The sequence below is a fragment of the Limulus polyphemus genome, unplaced genomic scaffold, assembly GCF_000517525.1.
Source record: "Limulus polyphemus unplaced genomic scaffold, Limulus_polyphemus-2.1.2 Scaffold254, whole genome shotgun sequence".
NCBI classification, from domain to species: domain Eukaryota; kingdom Metazoa; phylum Arthropoda; class Merostomata; order Xiphosura; family Limulidae; genus Limulus; species Limulus polyphemus.
In genome coordinates, this window is record NW_013665864.1 from 631,648 (window position 1) to 644,060 (window position 12,413).

Below are 12,413 nucleotides of genomic sequence, written 5' to 3' on the forward strand. Positions count from 1 at the left end.
CCCCAATCTAGTAAATGCTAGGGCATTCACAAAGGAACAGGATATTTCTAGAAAACGTGGCGTGACACTAGTCACGTGACCTCGCTGACGCAACAGTAGCCTATTCAATCAGGCAATATACACATGTAGAAACATGTATACCTGGCTTGGTTAAGACTGCGTGTAGGACATTGGTTGAACTATGTAACCTGTGAACTTTTTTTTTGTTTTCTTCCTGTAGCTTTTCTTCTCTTCCACCCCAACAACCAAACAACACGGAAGACGTCAGTTTAGATAACAAACACTGTTTCTGTCAAATAAATAATCGATGTTTTAAACTAGATTTCTGTTTACTTGTTTTCCTGTCAGTGTTCAATTTATTCTTCACCCATCTGTCCTGAACCTACGTCTTGTAGGAACTTATGTTTTTTTGTTGATCATCAGTGAACCTGAATACCACACCGCCAACTCTTGGGCTAGACTAATCGAATAGTGGGATTTCACTATCACTCTTTTACTTCATTGGTGGACAGAGCGCAAGTATAATAATGTGTGACCTTTGACCTGGTAGTTTAGGCGCTTGACTTACGAACTGAAGGCCATGGGATTGAATCCCATCACCGAACCTGTATGCCCTATCATGCCGTAATAGCGTTGTGTGACGGTCATTTCAATTATTTGTTGGTAAAGAATAGCCCAAGAGTTGGCGGTGGGTGGTGCTGACTAGTTGCTGTTCCTCTAGTCTATCACTTCAAACTTAAGGACGGCCCCTCACTGTTATAACGCGCTCATGACCCGGAGCGCGAGTTTGTAACAGTGGAACGCGAACCATTGTCCCTTGAATCTACAGTCTGAACTTTAAATTCTAGGCCACAACCGCTCCAAAATATTATGGAACCGTATAGTATATGTAAGTGGGCTTGTGTAAGAGAATAAACGATTTCATATACGAATGTAAACATTAATGTTTAAACTTTTTAATCTCTATCAGAGAAAAGATAAACTCTTCCTTACCAAGATGTTTCTTAGTTGTCAGTTACGTGTACGATTGTAGCATAAATTTTGGCATTTTTATTGTCAGATAATTTTAATCTCTAGAGTTTAGAAATAAAGCTGTAAAGGTTGATAATGAAAAATAAAAATAAACAAAGGATAAGTGAACTACTGAAAATAGAAGATGTGGTTGTATTGTATGAATGTATAATATATATGTGTTTAGTTAAAACTTTATTTAAAAGCATATTGTGTTATCAATAACTTCTATTTCGATAACTTTCGAAAATAGGAAATTCGTCACAAACATGTTATTGCGATTTACGATCTTAATGCTTTATTTTTCGATGCTTATTACGAGTTATATAAGTTGGAAACTTGCCAACGTTAATTCTTTCGAGTCCAGTTTTTAACGTGCCGGATTGGAGAGCTGAGGTTCGCATCCAATTGCCACCAAAAAATAATCGCGCTGCGCATTTTCGCCCTACAAGAGTAGACCAAGAGTTGGCAGGAGTAGTGTTGACTACTTCACTTCTATCTAAGTTATCACTTCAAAGTGAGGGACGACCAACGCAGATAACCCCCAAGTAACTTTGCGCAAATTTCAACAAAATAAACAAAGCAAGCTATCCACATAAACCTGAATTAAAATATCGCCTGGGAAATAATGTAAGTAATTTTAAAATACTGATATTTTTTACTTATTTTTTATCGAATGGTAGAAAAACTAAGTAAAGTGAGTAGCATGCCAGGCTGCGTATCAGAAGTCCAAGGTTCGTGTCGCGATATGTTGTTCAACGCTCTCTGCAATTAGAGCTGTGTGAGTGTTATTACTGTGAAAGTCAATACGCTTCAGACCGTAAGTTGTCCGTGCCTCTGCTAACGCCATCTATACAATAATAGTTTGTTTTTGAATTTCGCTCAAAGCTACACGAAACAAAAAGAAACAAAGCTATTAAAGAAAAAAAACAAAAAAAACAACACACACACACACTAAAATTCTCAAAGCCATACAATCATTTAATAAGGTACAACCTTTCGTATATAGTTTCACTATTGCTTTTTTTAAACTTTCAAACAATTTTTTTCCTCAAAAAAATTAATTCACGATTTACAGAAGTTATCCAAGTACATAGTCGTGAAGGATGAGGTAATCCAAACATGTGATGCAGAAAACTGTAAACGTTTGGAGAATAAAAATAAATGGTCATATACAGCTCCTTCACCTCTTGTATACCATATTGCTTCTCTGTTTCTCAGAGTATCCTGTATCAAAAGTCTCATGACACCAGGAAGAGCATTTCTGACAACTTCACATTCACCTTCATTCAAAACTTGCTTTTCTATTTTGGAATTTTTTTTATCTTTTTTTTCGAAGCTACTGATTAGTAGGGGGAACAAGTTACTGGATGATTCAAAAGATGTTGTTACTGGATGATCCAAAAGATGTTGTTGAGCATCACCTCCTTCACTACTTGAATCCTCAGATGAAACCTAAGATAGATGTGCACGGTTATCTGTAAGTATAGATATAGTTTGTTTTACAACCACTTACTAAAGATAAAATTCTCACATAAAATTAAAACGATATAAACAGTTAAATGGAACCCTACTCTCAAAGCTAAGCATTCAAAATCAAGCAGTGTTATATATTTATATTTGCTAAAGCTTTTAAAACTTCATAAAATTATGCACATTTGACATTGATTAATTTTGCTTTTAAAATGGTCAGTCAGTTAATTTTCTACGCTAAAAATTACATGATAATTTATTTCTTCAATAAATGTTTATCTTGTAATGCAAACCTAGAAGAAAATAGGATGTTTCTAAATTCTAATTACTTCCAAATATATTAAACATAGAATAAATGGTACCAATGGCTATTAATGCTAGCAAATATGTTGAGAGTGAACATGTCAACAGAGCACTGTATATTAATACGGACAGATCTGGTTCCCGGCTAAATTGTTGGGTTTTTGTGTATGGTTATTGAGAAATACCAAGCTGTACGATGGGCTATCTGTGCTGTGGTTATCGAAACACGATGTTTAGCATGATAAACCTCATGACTTACCGTTGAGCCACCGGTCATTAAAGTTACGATAAGTTCAACAACACACGACTAGATGGCGAGTGTTACTAGTTTCTTAATAAGAACTAGGTAACCAAAGCCTTCTCACTTCATCGCACCAACACACCAGTAAAAATTATTGACCTTGATGTGTGTGGCGCTATTGTAGAAGCACTCCTTCCTTCAAACATTTCTCTAATTACTGTACAGTTAGACCAACTATTTGATCGTTCTCTAACCCGCGAAATTATTTACTAGATACTTTCACTACTGGTCAATATCGAATGAAGTATGTCCATACGCGTTTTCTAGATTGCTTGTTTGACTGAAGAAATACAAGGTGTCATATAGAGAATCGGTTCTCAATGGCTGTAGACGGGTACTAAACTAATGTTTGGAAATCATCCATAGAATTTAACAACTTTTCCTTTACATCTGAACTATTTATTTCAGTTATTCTATTGAACAATTTTTTTTATTCTACTCAAACAGATGGGGATATTACTTTAATAATAAATCAATATTTTAAAATTAAACGAAAACAGATCTTTAATAACTCATAAGTAGCGGTGGGAGATCCTGATTCCACGTTTTCTAATGCTCATACACATAAGTGGTTAATTGATTTAAAGGTGTACAGTTGTCTTTCTCCACCATTCCATTGGATGCTGGATGAAAGGTTGAAGTGCTGGTATTCTTAGTTTTATGAATTTGATACATTTTCACAAAGAAGGCTAATTCAAAACTCCATCCCTCACCTGAGTGAAGTTTCATAGGCACCCCAGATCTTGAAAGAAATTCATCAACGAGTTTACTTGCTAGACTTTCTCTTCTTGACAAAGGACAGCATGTTCTTCTTCTCACTTGGTGAAATAGTCCATCAAAAGAATAATATACTTATTCCAAGTTTTACTCTGTGGTAGAAGACCAAGCACATTGACAGAAAACTGCTGTGGCTTCCCATGCTGTTTCTTTCATGGACTTAGCTTGCTTACGGCATAGTTCAAATAATTTCATTAATTCTCTACAGATCCCTGTCACCCAACCCAAAAGAAGTGTTCTCTTACTTACTCTAATGTCTTCTTAGCACCTAAGTGTCCAGCTGTTGGAATATTATGGAAATAATGGAATGCTCTTGGATGAAGAGACTATAGAAGACTCTGACCTTCTGGCAAATATTCCCTAACCGCCTCAATGCTGCTTGACTTCTTTGAAGTGTAAACTTTTGTCCATAAAGAAAATGGTGGAAATAACTTAGGGTTCAAACAAAACTTGGTAGCTATTTTCAAGTTATACAACACTTCCTTTCTGCAACATTCATTGTCTTGCTATAGTAGGTAATCATATGTTCTTTCAGTGTTGTACTTATGACAACTCTGATCCCATCACAAAATCCTGACATCTCTATTCAAAATGAATGGATATTCAAGAGTAAGGTATGCTAATACAGGAGACGTGGTCAATTATTTCTTCAATTTATTGAATGCTTGTTCACAATAACCTGTTCAACAAACATTATTTGGCTTTTCAAGGAATTTGTGTAAAGGACAAGCTTTGCTAAATAATGATTTTACAAAATAACAATATTAAGAATATAGTCCAAGAAATCCTCTTACCTCATGCATATTGTTTGGTTTGAGCCAATTCTGTACAGAGTCAATCTTCAATGGATCTAAATACATTCCCTCTCTGCTAACTATGTGTCTCAGAAAACTCATTTGTTGATGGAATAATTCACACTTATTGAGGTTCAGCTTAAAGTTATCTTTGCTTAACTGATCCAAAGATTTCCTTAGACTTTCGTATGCACTACTAAAGGTCCTTCCACCTACATTTATGTCATCTAAGTAGATAACTATGATATTCCATGGTAGTTCAGACAGAGCACACTTATTTAAACAATGAAGGGTAGCAGGTCCATTGTATAATCCAAATGGTAACACAACATTTTGCCAAAATATATTTACTGCAGTAATGGCTGTCTTACCTCTACTTGCTGTTTTGATTCATACTTTCCAATATCCACTTTTGAAATCCAATTTTGAAAATCATTTTGATCCATATAAAGAACCAGTCTTTTTTCCGTTGGTAGGCATTCTTCCATGTGACTTCATTCATCTTCTCATAGTCCATGTAGAACCTTGTGGATCTATCATATTTCTTCATAAGTACACAGTTCTATCACTACTTGTTCCTTTGTGACTTTTACCTCTTTGAAAGCCTCAGCCTGGAAGTTATATGGCTAACTGATTTATTGGAGATGTATCTCCAGTATCAAGCTTGGGAGATATTTTACTTGTTTGGCTAAGTCATAAGAAAATAATCTAATAGCTGACATTAATTTGCTATAAAACCGCCACAGCTCTTGTAAGTTTTCTTTTTGTGAGAATTTGATATTAGACTTCTTACATCTTTTCTTAAAGGTGACTGTTTCCGAGGTTCTATGATGTAGAAGTATTACCTGTATAGCCTCACATCTTGCAATGTCCCATCCAGATTTGACTCTAATTTTAATGTTTGTTGTGTTTATGGCTTTAATGGTAACATCTTCAATCTTCAGATCCACATTTTTCTTATTCTCTATCTCTTTCTTCTTGACCCTCTGGTTGCTAAATTAAAACTGAGCCAAAGTTTTGTTAATTTCTATTTTCACCAAAAATATCTCACTTCTGACACTAATGTTATAATGCATTCTTTGTGTGTGTGTTTTTTTTAAACTATTTGATAAAAAATAAACGAAGTTTGGTACACGTAACGATAAAAATTTATTTATTTTTTAACGTTTGCTACAGGCTACTATCACTTTTACACAGTTGAACTTGTAGGCCTAAATTCACAAATAACGTTAATACTTTAAAAAAAATTATTCACTAATGGCATTAAGACTAATAGATCGAGTAATTGAATATACATGATAACTAACACTAATCTGAATATTTCACCGACTTCTCAATCACTGAAGTCCCCCTGTGGGACAGCAGTAGGTCTTCTGATTTACAACGCTAAAATCACAGGTTCGATTCCCCTCGGTGAATACAGCAGATAACCCGATGTGGCTTTGCTGTAAGAAAATACACACACATACAATCACTGAATGAACTGTAACTCTAAATACTTCACTGAATGACTGTCACTCTACTGTCTGAAAAACTGACTCAATACTTCAGTGATTCTCGTACTTATAATGTAGCCTTGTTTCTAGATGTTTTGTAAAGTATCTCGTTCATTAATATTTATGAACATTCTAGTTATTCTAGGACTACTTTTTATAATGTATCTTGATCTTAACGTCACGTGTCCTCTAGCGTACATCCAAATTAAAATAATGAAAATATAGACTACAACACTATCTTACAGGAAGTTATCACTAATATTGTAAATTCTGATCTACCCTCAACAATTAGACAGCCTTATAAGAGCCATATGCTTAAGGTTATTACTAATTGTCAGTGCTTAGACACCAATATTGTAAACGATATTAACACTTTTATAAGTTTAAATATTGTTCTAAATTGGAAAGATTTTCAATAAAACGAGTTTGATAACAATAATACATATTGAAGCTGAATATGTTTTTAACTTCAACACTTTATTGAACAGAGAATTGTCACTGATATCCCTGATTTCTTCTTTTCACAGTGGAAATACTTTACAAAATCGCATTATAATTTTTAACCAGTACGATTTCTTGATTGAACTTCATTATAAATTAACAGAAAGCTGACTGTACTCAAATTTAATTGTTTATACTCTGAAGTCACCCGGTGAGTCAGCAGTAGAGTTACGGACTTACAATACTAAAATCTGAGATTTGATTCCCTGTGGTGTTCAGATCACACAAAACTCACTGTGTAGCTTTACACTAAAACATATAATACACTGGATAGTAAACAATGACTCTAAAGATTACTACAAACTACGTCATGAAAAGTAATCTAAAGTTACAATAAACTATGTTACAACATTTATTCCAGATATACAACAAACTAAGTCACGACAATTACTTTATTCTTACAATAAACGATATTCTGACAAGAAACTGTCATGACAAATACCCAGAATTACGAAAAACTACGTCATGACTGCTATTCCAGATTTACAATAAAAATATTTTGCCAGATTATGGCGACGCAGTAAGATGCACATATAATAGGAACCTGATTCAAAAGGAATCTGATAAGATAAGATAGGATAAGAAAACATTTTAACAACAAAACTATTCGTGCAAATTCTTAATGTTTTTGTGATTTATCTATCATATGATCCATAGTGATTTTTTTTAGCCTCATGAATCCCCCGATAGACAGCAGTAAGTCTTCGGATTTACAACGCTAAAATCAAGAATTCGATTCCCCTCGGTGGATACAGCAGATAGTCCGATGTGGCTTTGATATAACGAAACACACACACACACACACACACACACTCTAGCATCATGAATATAAACAACAAAATTAGGGTAATGAATATGGTAGCTAAAATACCCACCATAGTTACTGTAAATAAAACTAATTAATATAAAATAACTTAAATAATTGATGTTAAAAAACGCTTATAATGACAGCAAGTTTTTACAATATATATATATATATATGTTTAAATGGTATCTAATTAAAAAGTGTAATGTCATACAACAATAATTTTTCAATTCTAAAGTGTATGAGAAAAATAAGAAAATTACTTCAAATGATACGATTTCATAAAAGTTCTGAGTCATTGTTTTTGCCCAGTCATAAGTTATCAACTGAATAATGAATGAAATTAGGATATAAAAGAATAATGGCTTCTAAAATAATCATATCTTAGTTGAAATTTCAATCATCACCTATATGGACGAGATAGTCGACAAAATAAAAAACATATGCGTGAGGATACTGGTGAGACTCAGATAACATATATGTATAGAGAGAAAGCAATGTTTCAAATCGTGGCTTACCAATTTCAGATCGTTCTGTTAGCTTAAAGATCCCCAACCTTCACTGTCCTAAACAAATCAAATCAGTATACAAATGGTATGCAAGTAACACATATTTAACTTTTCTAAAGTATAGTCGAGGTTGTATGCTTATTCACCTATAGATGTCACTTTCTAAACCAGAATTCGGTCAATAACGTTATATACTGTTCCATGGAATGATTGTGTCGTATCTTATACTATATTGTATATGTGATGCTACTGTACAGCTGTCAAATGAAACAGGCATGTCTTCATCCATTGTAATCTAATTTATTTTGTGATTATGTGAACAGTTTTGGTGTTTTCAGTGAAGTTTCATCAATAATTTTGTATTATTTTACTGATCATATAATTGTTTACATTTTAGTTAACGAGACAAACTATTTTAGTTTGTTTACATTTTCATTTGGTTATGTTTCATTTAAGTAAAGTTTATTAATTTATTCTATTGAAAAGTTTAATAATAGTGACTCCCTCCATTAGATAATCAACCATTTTTCTAGCCACTATTTTGTTTCTGTATTTGATAGTACAGTGTTTAATATTGTTTATATTCACACCGAGTCTTGTATCGTTTATTCAACCTAAAACAAGCCAATAAACCCCTCCTTTTAAACTTAGTTATGCAAGTCTCTCATTATTGCAGTGAACAGCTAACTGTGCATTTGATTCATCTTGAACTGGGCTGGGTGTGGCATAGTGGTTAAAATACCTGGACTGTTAATCTGAAGTTTCATAGTTGTGCACAAATAATAATTGGCTGAAACTAAAACTAGCAGTGTACTTGTGTTACTTCAGCTGCACAATAATAACATACATATAAATGGTTGTCAGTACACTTGAGGTCAACGATTGAAGACTGTGGAGACAATATAGGTTTTAGACTAGAAAAACTCAGAAAGTTTTACTGAATTTTGTTTATGTATTTTGGATCAGCCAGCTGACTGGAAAGAACAAACATCATTCCAAAACGTATAAATCGCATACAAGTACTTTTATAAAGCATCCAATTTGCTGGCTTATGCATCAGGGATACAACCAGAACTTAAGATAAATCAAATGCTGAAGAACAGAATAATTTAACCTTCAGACAGCGCCAATTCATCAACGTTAGTAGTCATAAGAAAAAAAGGAGGTATGGCTTAGTTGTGTGTGGACTTCAAGTAGGTGAATTAGGCAATGTCCGTTAGCAACTTTCCATTCCTTTTAAAAGATCAATATCTCAATGTGTTTAAAGGATCCCTCTGGTTTAATTTACTGGATCTGCTTCTAAAAAATGTGCCAACTACTTTCTAGTAGTTGATGAAACTTACACTATATGGCTTGCAACGGAATTGTGTCTTATATATGTTGCATGTTTCAGATAGCAGCTGTAAATTTGACATGATATATCAAAATCTGAAATTGATTTCAGAGAAATATGAGTAGGGTTAGAGTATCTATAAATCCTGCTAAAATAAAAGAAGTAATAGACTGGCTCAAACATAACAATAGGAAGAACGTCTGAAGTTTTGTCGGCTTTGTATCATATGATAGAATCTTTTTTTAGCCAATTTTTCTATTATATTAGCACTTCTTTCAATCTTAATTAAGATTGAATTTTATCTTAGATGCACTTAGAACTGTGCAAAGTCTTTCTATTCACTAGTTTTAGTTGGTGCACCAATATTTGCTTTTTAGATTTATTATATATTTTTTGCAAGGCTGAATAAGGATGTACATATACATCCCTTATTTTGAACTGAAGACGATTAGAAGGAAAGGCACCTATTCTTGGACTACTCTTAGCTGATCACACAGACGGAGTTAACAATTACTCTTATAGCATACAAATGTTCCCAAAGTGTGAAGTGCGTTTTTGCAGCAACCTAGTTGAGGTATGCAATTCAATTGCTAGTGATTGTTAAAATTCAACGAGGTAAGACAGTGTATAGCATTTCAAGGCATAATCCAAATATTAATATCTAATAAATGAATTTAATGTGCATCAAAGAAATATCTGCTTGGATTTATAATATATGTCAAGCAATTTTGCCACTCTTTTTTTTTTTGGGTAAATAATTTACTGCTAAACGGCTTTACTTAAATGGCTCATAAGCTTTGTAGAGCTGAAATCTGTTACAGTATCACTTAAGAACACTAACTGGTCTGGCTGCATGGAAATGCAGATAGACTTTTTCACCATCACAAGAGAACTTCTAACTCTGTAGAGTGTCCACTTTCTCAATATAACATTGTCGAGAAACCTAAAGTCATAGCAGTTGAAAAATGAGGCACGCTGATAAACGGGTTTACGCTGATGAATGAAATCCTATAGCAGTGAAAGAAAATATATAATAAAAAAGTTAAAGGACCGACATCTTTGCAGCAAAGTGAAATGTAATCAACACCATCTGGTGAATATAGTACAGAAGCACATTTAACCTCTGGAAATAATTGAACAACTAGAAGAGAATTTGCTGTGGTACCTGACCTGCGACGCAGCTAGTGGTTCTAAAGTTTCTGAGACTTAAGGTTATCTCAACATTTTATGATACATGGATTGAAGGAGTATCTTACACAACAGCCAACAATACGGAGCTAGGTTTTCTGACCACATTCTCGCATAAAACATTGGTATAAACTCTGCACTGTCAATGTCAGGAAGAAAACTCTGTCGGTGAGTTGTAGATTTTCATTAGGAAGAATAGTTCTGGATATTGCTAGACTCCTCTCCAAAACCAAATATGCTAATCATTATATTATAGTGGGTTAAGGCGTATGCACTGATTGATATTTTGTCTCAAACAATTGCTGAAAAATTAGCTAGACAGTAGATGACTCACTTTAAAAGACCGGTGTTTGATAAATTGTGGAAGTTATTGTGTGTGTGTGTGGCGAAGACTCATTTTCAGTCTGACGGTTAATGTAAAAAGAAAAGTTATATTCCCAGTTAATGTCTTCATGGCCCAAACATGCTGTAGAGTTGTTAAAATGTTTGCAGAATCTGTAAAAGCAGAAAAGGAATTACGATAAGCTTCAAGATTTACTTTGTTTTGAATTTCACGGAAAGCTGCACGAGGGTTATCTGGGCTAGCCGTCCCTAATTTAGCAGTGAAAGAAGGCAGCTAGTCGCAGCACCACCAACTCTTGGGCTACAAATTTACTCACGAATAGTAGGTTTGACCGTCACATTATGACGCCTCCACGGTTGAAAGGGCGAGCATGTTTGGTGGCACGGGGATTCGAACCCCTACCCTATGTAGTTGTTGTGTCAGAAACCGAAAGTTTGAAAGAAATTAAAATTTTTATCATTTCTAAGCTTCAAGTAAATCACAGCTAGTTCAAGGTAGTAATGCTGTCTGCTTTTATAAGTTAGTTAGAATAATTAATTTATGAAACAATTGCACATGGCCTAAAGCTTAAAGTTTCAGACTAGTAATCCCAACGTTTCGGGTTTGAGACCAACTACTAAGAAACACGATTAAAACGTTCGACTAGTGTGTTATAAAAGTGATACTCTGTCCCATTATTCGGTTAAGAGTAGCCACTTTACACGGTGGGTGCTGCGGACAAATTGCCTTACCTTTAGCTTGCACTTTAGAATTAGTAACGGCCAAAGTTGAACGACAGGGAGATAACTTTATTTATTCTTCTTTCTGCGTTATTACATGAAGTCCATGTTGAAATACGAACATACCGCAAACATAATTTGAAAGATAGATAAATAATCATAAAATTCACGAAAGTGATTATACATACGGTTCAGATATTACTTAATTTTCATTTAACTTTTTCTTTCCTAAAATTACCTAATGTGTTTCATGAACATTGTTATTAAAAACGACCGATTGTCATCTCATTTTTCTTTGTTCTAGAACAGTTTATTGGGTTAAAACCTGACCTGAGGTTTTCATTTTGTGATTTAGACGATGTGAGAAACATGAACAAAGACATATCGATTTCAATGTTTTGACCACCTGCAATGTTTGTCTGCGAAATCGTTGATAAACTTCTGCACTTTAAATATTTAGCTGAGATGTCGATATTCAGTTCCACTTATCGGACAAAGCTTGAAGAAAAATTCACGATTTTCTCTTAGAAAATGCCATTTGTTGAGATAATACTTGCAATCTACTCGAACAGGATCTCGGACAGCTGACCTTTTTCATAATAGTCAAATAACATTATATAAAGGACAATACTTTTTAATAGTAAAAATATATATACTGTGTTATTGTTGGGCTTAGGATTCTTCTACAGTAAGTGTCTATGATTTGTTTATTGATAAATTCAACGATGAATAAACAACAGCACTTCACTTGTTTTCAAAATAATATATATATTCAGAACAAGTTAACATATATATATATACAATAAATCCTCCAACACTATAGATATTATGGACATATCATAAATACTATATATGTAGTT